Here is a 10,634-nt window from a genome sequence, read left to right as displayed (position 1 = left end):
ATTAAGAACATTGTCACATAATGTTTTTATAATTAAAATAGTTTGGACATCTTTTAAGTTAAGAAACATATATTCAAGGCCTTTTCAAGGCAGGTCTAAAACTGGATGGTAGGCCTTGTCAAGAGAGACCCAAAAAAAACCAAGTATTCCTTATGCTATGAATTGAATATCATAACTATGACAATTTGGGTTATACAAAATATTTTCTTTCTATAGATGACAAAGTAATATGTAATTTAAACTTGGTAACCTGTTCCAATGTCATTGTTGCTTATTTGGACATTCTTGGCTAACTGACTTAGCTCAAGATCCTACACAAAAATAATGAAGACCAAGAAAAATGGGCAACAAATTTTAGAAAAATATATCATAGCAAGTATTTTTAGAAAGAAATAAGCCATAACTTAGTTAAATTGGTCATTGTACTAATTATTTGGGTTGATTAAAAATTCTTGTAGAACTATCATCAGATTAGGTACAATAAAAAGAACAATCAGTTGTTCCCAGCTAGTAGAATCAAATACAGTTTTCCAAGGTGATAAAATTGCATATGCAGATGTATGTATATGTATGCATGTATATATATACATATATATATTGTTATATATATACATATATATATTGTTATATATATATGTGTGTGTGTGTGTTTGTATATGTGTACATATATGTATATATGTATATATATAATATATGTATATATGTATATACATATATATATATATATATATGTATGTATATATATGTGCATATATATATGTATATATGTATGTATAGATATGTATGTGTATATATATATGTATGTATATATATATATATGTATATATATGTATGTATATATATATATATATATATCTATGTATGTATGTATAGATATGTATGTGTATATATATATGTATGTATATATATATGTGTGTATATATATATGTATGTATATATATGTGTGTGTGTGTGTATATATGTATGTATGTATGTATGTATGTATGTATATATATGTATACATATATATACATACATATATATATACATATATATATATATGTATATATGTATATATATATATGCATACATATATGTATGTATGTATGTATGTATGTATGTATGTGTATGTATGTATGTATGTATGTATTTCACATTGTTTGTTTTTGGCGATGGTCTACATGCACGTGAGAGGTATTTGATGGCTATTTGATTTGCTTGGGAGCTATTTTATGGTGATTTAATTTTCTTGAGAGCTATTTCATGGTGATTTCATTTTCTTGCCACCACAATGTCAGGCACCTCAAAAAGGATATTGTATCAGATTGTTCTAATATGGTGGCATTGTGCTATGCTTAAAAAGTGATTTACCTAGCAATTTACTCTTGCCAGGTAGGCTACAAAGATCTTTCTCTTGCCTAGCAGTTTGTGTCTGTTCCTATCATCCATATTCACATTGATGCATATTATTTGTCATCCTAAATTCAAAATGATAAAGACAAAAGGGAGAAACATGACATAAAATCATTGCAACCTCATTTGTTTAGTTGTAAATAGAAGGAAAGAAGAGCTACTAATTTTTATGTTACTTGCAGTCCTGTGTCTAGCTATAGAATGAGGAATGCACACATAATTAGAGGGAGGCATGAAACAACTACTCCACCTGAATACTTTTCTTATCTTTATTAAATATAAAAATTCATGATTAGGGTTCCTCTAATTCTCGCTTTTAGATCATGTGCAGGCTTCATAAACCTTGCAAAAAATAGAGGCTTGGCCATGATGCATCCCACATTTGTTATCATGAAACAGAAGAGGATGTTTCCCTAATTGATGACCAAACTTCATCATAGTAGGGCAACATCCTCTTTTGGGTCGATCCAGTAATTCACATACTATGTCATGTGCTTGGGCCTATTGGCGTCAATGCCAAAAAATTCCTCATCTTTACCTTTTTCTAGGTTTTCAAAATTACAATATTGGGAAGAAAATGAGTGTTTGAATGCTTGTCAAAACTAGCTCTATCAAATCTAGCTTTTAATTGAATTCTAGCCTTGATGAGCTCTCACAGTGTAATGTCCTGAAACATAAGGTGAGGTTTGATCTTTTTTGGATAGGTTTACATTTGTGAAAATGATAAGAGAGAAATCAATAGGGCAATACTCATGCACCCCATATGTGATTGCTCTCTTCAATTGTTTTACTTATTCTTGCTATGGAATGCCTATTATAAGTAAAAGATGGGAAAACATTCTAGTTTCCATTGTTAATGGTGTTGGAATTATTCCTAAATGCTTGTCATTTGCACATACTTAACCTTTGCTTCCTCCCAAGGCCAAGGTATTCACTATTTTCCCTTCAATTCTTGCAAGGGTATCACTATGGTTAAATTCTATGTATTTATCGTATGTCAAAATTTATTCTATGCCACTTTTAGCTTAAAGTAGGAAGGATGGTTGTAGATGTTGTAATGGTATTCACAATAATGGCAATGGTGTCTACCTTTGGTCTTCATGAGCATAAGACTCGAACATTCTTAATGGGTATTTTGGGGATCATTACAACCATTGCACTCTATGATTCTCCACTTCTCGCTATGGTATGTAAACTAACTATTTTACCTTTCTCTAATTGTTCTGCATACTAGATGTGTTTAGCCTCAATTATATTTTTTTTTGTTTTAATGTTTAAGCCTCAACATATATTATTTTGATATATTGCAAAAGGTGGTGATTATAAAAGAAAGTGTGAATTTTACGCCATTCCACTTATCATTCTTTGGCTTCCTTACCAATACTTTTTGGATGACCTACAGTGTCCTAAGAAAAGACTTCTTAATTGTTGTAATACCACATTCATTATCCATTGATTTCCTATAGTTTAAAGAGAGATTATTTTCCTTGGTATATTTCCAATTTGAACTTTTTTATGCTTGCAGACTCCTAATGTTATAGGTTGCCTTTTGGGAATCATGTACCAAAATAAATGGAGATGGAAGCCAGATGGTTGTACCATTCCCAAGTAAAATTTGCATAATTGGGTTGTAGTAGTTTTCAATTTGTACTCCTCTTGATGGGCAACTTCTATTTAGTTTCTTGTTAGATATCTATTTTGAATGTAGCTCTCATGAATCCATTTTATTTTCAATTTTTTAAGCCAATTTCATAAAGATGAACTTTTAATCAATGATAAGTAAATGGGTTCTCTCTTAATTTGATGTATGATAGATAGATTTTGATAGGTACTAGGATTTTTTATTGAAACCTAATAGATAGATAGAGTTTGATGTAACTAGAATCTAACATTTTGATAAGTACTAAACAATTTTTAATTTTCCTTATTGTTGGTAAGATTACAATGGTAAATAGTCTAAATAGTAAAATTTTCAAGCTCACTCTTGGTAAGCCCATGAACATAAGCAAAAAGGCACTACTATCATTCCCATCAATGAGTTTCAAGCTTTTCTTCAGCCCCTCCAAACCGTAACACTTATCCTCCACAACATACACTACACAAGCTAATTTCCACAAAACAATGATATTCACCCACACACGTACAAAAATGACAATAATTAGCTATAAATCAACTAATCCCTTATAATCTATATGGCACATAATTTGGGCCTCATTTGTCCTTTAGAGGTCAAAGAAACTTAACCCCAATAAAGAAAATACGATGGATTCTTCATCTATCTTAATCTATCTTTGTTGAGATCACCAAGCTCAATCTCAAGCTTAATCAACTAGGAAATAATCTTCTTTTCTTTGGGATCAATCACTCTCTTTGGAATCAAGATCTGAAGTTGTGAGAAAATCATCTTCATTTTTCATTGAAATGATCTATGAGAATACAAAAACTAAAAAAGGTTTAATGTAATCAAAAGTTTTTGTAAATTAACAGTATGTTGATGCCATTTTAAGTTAAATATGATTACAATCCTGAGGTCAAGGAGAAAAGGAATAAAACTAAAAGTTACATTGAAAAATCATACTATTTATCTAAATTGTTTTAAGTAAATTAATAACTAAGCTGAATAAAATTTCTAAACATTTTTGTGTGCATATCAGGTCTTTTTGTTTTTTAAAGTTGTTGTTTACAAGTGTAACATGGCCAGGAAGCCTTTAATTATCACTCGTGTGGTTGAAAATACGATTGATAATTTAAGACCAACTTGTGCTATAGCAACTAACGTGGAAAATGTTGTCCTTGATGATATGTATGGGCAAATGATGCAACCATGTGATCTAGATTGTAATAGGTCTCTCTTGCTTTCATGATCATGTCCCATCTATTCATAAACACAATCACTCTTTAGTTTTTGTATCCCAACTTGAGAAATAGGATTGATTCATTGATAAATCATTTGATAAATATCTTACATTCCTCTAGTGTTACCACCAGTATAATCCCACTAGTGAGATGACTCAACAACCAAGATTTCATCCCCCTTCCAATGCATTTCATTGTTTGCTATAAAATCTACATGAAGAATCATTTTCCCCTATTCATTGGTCTCCAGCTCTACTAAAAATGGATCCCAAAAGAATTGAAGGATTGTGTTGTAATCCTGCAAGAAAGAAAACAAGCACTAACACTCAAATGTTTGAACAAATAGAATTGCACTGCCAATCAAAGAGATTTGTCAAAAGGGTAGAGGAAAGTTTATATTTTTCTTCCAAGTTTAGGATGGGTAAAAATTAGTGGCATTTCAAATTGGATACCATTATGGAGGGTGTGTGAAATTACAATTCAATAATTCCCATTATCCATGTATAGAAAAGATGTGATATTATATTGGGTTGTCTAGATTTGAAAGCAATGGTTGAGAATCCATTTGAGTGTAATTTTTTTTATGGATTTGGATTAAATGAAATGTTCTTGAAATCATTTTTGCATAGCACATTTCTATTAATAATCTTATATATTGACAAATTATACAAGTATTTATTTGTAGTTTTTACAAAAATTTGTGGGAGAAATGTTCAATTATCTATCTTTTCTTTGAGATCTATTATATGATGATAGTAGATCCCAAAGTGCCATCAAAAATGTTGATGATAAAAATCTCCAAATAGAAGTATATACAAAAAGTAAAAATAATAATACTAATACATCTTATTAAAGATAGACCTTTCGATAAAATCAAATAATGTTTTGGATTAAAATTCACATTTGGAAGACCTATTGAGGGTTGATGGTAAATTTTACAATTTTATGTAGGTGATATTTATTAAATGAAGATTATAGGAAGGTTTTTAATTCTAAAATTTATGTTTTACTTTCTTTCAAACAAAGATAAAGTTAGATTTATCTAGAAAACAAAAGAATTATATAAATACTTCCATTCAATAATAGTTGTATAGAATAAACATTGAAATAAATAGAAAGACAGAAATAATAAGTCACAAAATTGTTGATCAATAGAATCATGATGGGGTGAAAAAGGATGTGAGATGTTCACTAAAGAAAGAGATCCATAATCCATTTCATTCCAACTACTTAATTTTATTTGATTTCTAAAGTCTATTTATTGGTTGTAATGAGTTTTTTATTTAATTATTAAGAGTTTTGTCCATCAATATTTTGGGTTTAATTTCTATTTTGTCATGCAGATACTGAAAATGGTTAATGTTCTGGCTACCAAGGTTGAAGGAGATGTCGATTCACCAATATCTGTATTGGAATATGAGATGAATATGTTTCTTTTTTTATTTTAGAAAAAACCTCATAGTTTCTACATGGTACAAATGTGTTTTGAAATCTTAGGGTGCTTTGGTGAAATTGCAAGAGAGTTTCTCAATTTGATTTTGTTGGTCTTTAATTATAGTTTATTTTTTATTATCCTATGGTTGTATCTTTCAGTAAAGCTCAAAGATTTTTTGCTTTTGATGTTTGAACTGAAATATTGATCAAGATTATTCTATCCTGATTGAAATATCATTTTACTTCCTCTTAATAGAGAAAGTTTGAAAGTGATCTACATATTGATTTGGAGGAAAATGAATCCCCATGTGATGGGGAAGTATTGTAGGTTCCAAAAGATCTAGCTATAGAAGAGAAACATCTAGAGGAAGAATAAGAAAAATGGGAGGAGGAAAACCAAAAACAAGCAAATAATGGAACTCAACAAATTGGTGATTTGGTCTTTAGTAGATTGGAGGTACTTCTTAACTAGACTCAGTTTTATTCAAAATTAATTTGTCTCCAATACATCCACTTTTCTCCTATCTTGAAAGTCTCTTTTACTCATCAATAGATTCATCTTCAGATAAATTTGATTCAACTTATATGTATGGATGCCATGCTTTAGCATACTTAAAACTTGCTTTAATTTTTGAAACTTCTTTGTCACTGCCATTTTATTTCCAAAGCATAATTGCTACATACACTTTCATTTAATCTAGTATGATTTATGTTTAAATTTTTCATGTTCTAAGCATGTTGTATGATAAAATAGAAGTCATTATTTCCATATATAAACTTCTAGATGTCATTCCTATTGCAATATTTGTATAATTCTAATTGAATTCTCATACACTATCAACCTTGATAGGATTACTATAAAGTCCTCTTTGTTTACATTCTCATCTTCAGTTTAGCAATGATAGTAATCATGACATAATCATAAACATTATATCCTTGTAAAATGCTTATAAATCTAGTCAAAATGCTTTCAAATATTTGTATTTATCAAATTCAAATCTTGGCACATTCTACCACCATTATTGTAGATGATTATAGTTGTCAAATCTTAGCACATACTACCACCATTATTACAGATGATTGAGTTGATAGCATTTTTCCTTCACCTCTTGCAAGTGTTGTCTTGCTTCGGCAACAAGCAAATTTGACTTCTTAGATCTTAGTGACCATCCATCACAACCTGTCCTTCTAACATCTTTTGCAGTGGGGTGAGAAAAATCAAAACCCTTGTGGTTTGAATCCACAATACATAACTCATTATACTATTTCTAACTTTAATGCCATCACAAGAGGACCCCACAACATCATTACCTCAATGTGAAATGGGTGCAACCACATGATTAGTTCTGTTGTTGCAATAATCTAAATAGGTGTCTCACCTTGCTATCTTGTTTTCATCCTATCCAATGGGTTGATCCATGGTTGTAACCATTTCCAATTTGTGATCAACATAATGACTCAATGGCATGATGTGAATCATTGGATCAAAATTTTTTTCTTCATTAGAACACCCACCTGATGACTAATTTTTGCATTCATTGTGATCACTTCTAGGCTACAATCTAGAAACAAGTGATTCACTCTTGTTTGATATACCAAGAATTGTGTGAAAGGAAGTATATCCTATATCTCTTGAGGAAGAGATCAATACTTGTCATATATAGTCATTATTGTTTTATTTTTTGTTGAGACACAAGGACTCTTCTAAGTTCTTTCTTTACATCCTTATTTATTTATAGAAAACCATTCCATATTGTGCAATTCTACTGCCCATAACCAAAACTAAAGTTGAATTGAAATGATAATAACTTCTCTTTAGCTTACAAGCTAGCAAGATCATGTGTTTATACCACTAAAAAATCCCTTGCCAAATTCAGCCTCAAAATTAGAGACTCAAGGAACTTCGTTAAATACATTGCAAACAATATTTGTACATGTTGTTTCAATGTTTCAGTCTATTAATGATTACTTGAAATGATTTCAAATATGTTTTAAATGCTCTCAAATTGTTACTAAGATGTCTATGTAAAGAACCATAATGCATATGCAATTTTTTTTTTACTTTTGAATGCATATAGATGATCCACACTATGTAAATATCTAGGTAGACATTAATACAAATAGTTGTCATGCAAACTAAATATGAGAGAGATAACTTTTGACATTTAAACTAAATATGTTAGAGGCATCCACATGAACATAGAAATCCTTGCCCCAATTTAGATATGCCAAAATGGGTGTACACACTAGCCTTGTTTGAGCTTCTTGAAGGCCTCTCCTTGTGCAATCTCCCATGTGTATGGTTTGCCATTTCAAGTCAACTTATCCAACCAATAGGATTTCTATGCAAAGTTCTTAATGAACTTCTGGAAGTTCCCAATGTGTCCAAGAAAGAGTTAAGTCTAATGAAATCTGTAGGGGGCTCCATATCAAGGATAAATCTCACTTTTTCTAGAATCATCTTCAATCCAATTTTTATTTATTTTCAAAAAAAAGCAGGTTGGTCAAAAAATTGACCAATGTTGGTATGACTTGGTCAAATTTTTTACCAAACTTGGTCTAATTTTCAAATAAACCTACAACCAAGATGTCATAATGGGTTTGGCATCCTAGTCGATCAAGGATGACAATTGGTGAAAATTTTGACCAAACTTGGTCAAGTTTTTTACCAATGTATTAATTTTTTTTTTTAAATGTGACATTTTTGACCAAATTGTGCGTCGATATTTTGATACTTAGAAGACTTGGTCAAATTTTTGATGGAAAAATAGCAACAAAACTTTTTGAAAAAAAATTGACCAATTTTGGTTGGAAAATAAGTCAAAATGTACTAGTGTCATCTTCATCACATGTTTTTCGTGACAGACTAGTAGTTGGAGGTGCCATCTTCATCACAAGTTTTCTATGATAGTCTAGTATTTGTAGGTACCATCTTTATCACAAGTTTTCCATGATAGTTTTTTTTTTATCAAAATGGTGATCCTTACAAGGAAGACCTAATTGAAATGCAACAATATAATTCAAGGTCAAGATATAGGAGAGAGATTCTTGTGGTTGAACTAGAAGATAAATCATCTTCTAAATAAATGATAGTGACTTCCTATGAAGGCTCTGAGGTACGTTGATTGAATATGTCACCACCACTAGATTTGGAGGGAATGAAAATATAGCCATCATTATCCTATGTGGTACACTTAATTTCATATGTTGTAATCACATTGTCACTTGTATACATGATAGTCTAGTAGTTGCAGGTGTCATCTTCATCTCTAGTTTTCCAAGAAAATACAGTAGTTGTAAGTGTCATATTCATCACAAATTTTCCATGCAAGATTAGTAGTTGGAGGTTCCATCTTCATCACAAGCTTTCCATGATAGACCAGTAGTTGGAGGTGTCATCTTCATCATAAGTTTTCCATGATAGTCTAGTAGTTGTAGGTGTCATCTTCCCAAGGAAAAGATTTGAAATGAGCTTGCATGAGTCTATGTGTGATGTCCCAAACCTTAAATATGTGATCAAGAAGAATGTGTTAGTAATGAAGTAAATTTTACATCATGGTCTTTAGTTGGTGCAAAAGCATTATAAGCCATCTTCAACACAATATAATTACTAGACAATTTTGTACGATACTTCTACGGTGGGTTGTTTTTATTTTATTTTTATAAAGCTGGGAGATCCTTGGATTCCATATTGCATATATTACCATAGGTATCAACTATCATGTGTTAAGTGCAACCAAGTTGAATGTTAAATAGGTCCTCCCACTCTCAAGAATCTCAGGAATCATCATAAGATCCCTTAAAATATTGTTTCTAAGTACATGTGCACTGAAGACCTTTTGTCAAGTTACTTGAACTAATAGTAGATGGTAAGTATTAATCATCATCTCTAACATCTAGGATCATATGGTAAGTGCAACCAAGGTGATTTTTAACTAGGTCTTCCCAATCTCAACAAATCTTAGGAATCATTAGAGATTGTTAATATGCCACCACTACTAGATACAGAGGGCATGGAAATGTATCCATCATTATCCTATGTGGTACACATAATTTCATATGTTGAAATCATTTTGTCACTTATAGATAGATATTTTTTTACATGCATATCTAACTTCTTTCATTTTTTGTTGTCCCCTTTCTAGCTCTTTAGGTCCTTATCTGTGACTTTTTGCATTGGTCCAAGAAGCTCTCCCCACTCTTTTCCATAAACCAGGTGAGCTTTGTCTCTTAATCATGGGTGATTTGTTAATATTTTCATTCTTAATAGAATTCATAACCAAATTCTCCATAGCTAGTTTTATTTTTTTATCATTAAAATATTTTCTCCTCAACTAAACATTTTGTAGTTAGTTGATATACAATCACATGTTTCTCTTGGCCAATCCTTTAGGCATGTAATTGAGCCTGTAGATCCACAAAAGGGTTGAAATCTAGATCTAGTGGAAGAATAGTATTAGATCCATTCAGGGAACACTTTATGGCTATAATGTGTCAAAAGGGCCAGAAGGGGTCCTAGAACTTCTAAAAAGGGAAATTATCTCACCCCATATGACCCCAAATGACCCCTTGGGAAACATTGCAACCATCAAGTGTTCCTTAAGGGGTCTCACATCCCATTAGGGAACACTTTCTATATATAATACTATTCTTCAACTAGATCTAGATTTTAACTCTTTTGTGGATCTATAGGCTCAATCGCATGCCTAAAGGATTGGCCAAGAGAAAATTATGATAATATATCAACTGATTACAAAATGTTCAGTTGAGAACAAAATATTGCAGCGATCAAGAAGAAAAATAGCTATGGAGAATGAAGAATATGGTTATGAATTTCATTAAGAATGAAACTATTAACCAATTACTCAAGATTAAGAGAAAAATCCTACCTAGTTAATAGAAAAGAATGGGAAGGGATTCTTGGACCCATGATAGAAGTTACAGATAAGGAC

General features: G+C 31.0%; 1 pseudogene; it reads left to right on the top strand.

Moving 5' to 3' along the window:
* The first annotated feature begins 1,123 nt into the window (after nt 1-1,123).
* Nucleotides 1,124-3,004, top strand: LOC149533376 (bidirectional sugar transporter SWEET3b-like; annotated as a pseudogene).
* Nucleotides 3,005-10,634: the final 7,630 nt, after the last annotated feature.

The sequence above is a fragment of the Cupressus sempervirens genome, chromosome 10 (genome assembly GCF_028749045.1).
Source record: "Cupressus sempervirens isolate cs-2001-9-10 chromosome 10, ASM2874904v1, whole genome shotgun sequence".
Lineage (NCBI taxonomy): Eukaryota > Viridiplantae > Streptophyta > Pinopsida > Cupressales > Cupressaceae > Cupressus > Cupressus sempervirens.
This window is presented reverse-complemented; position numbering and strand designations above follow the sequence as displayed.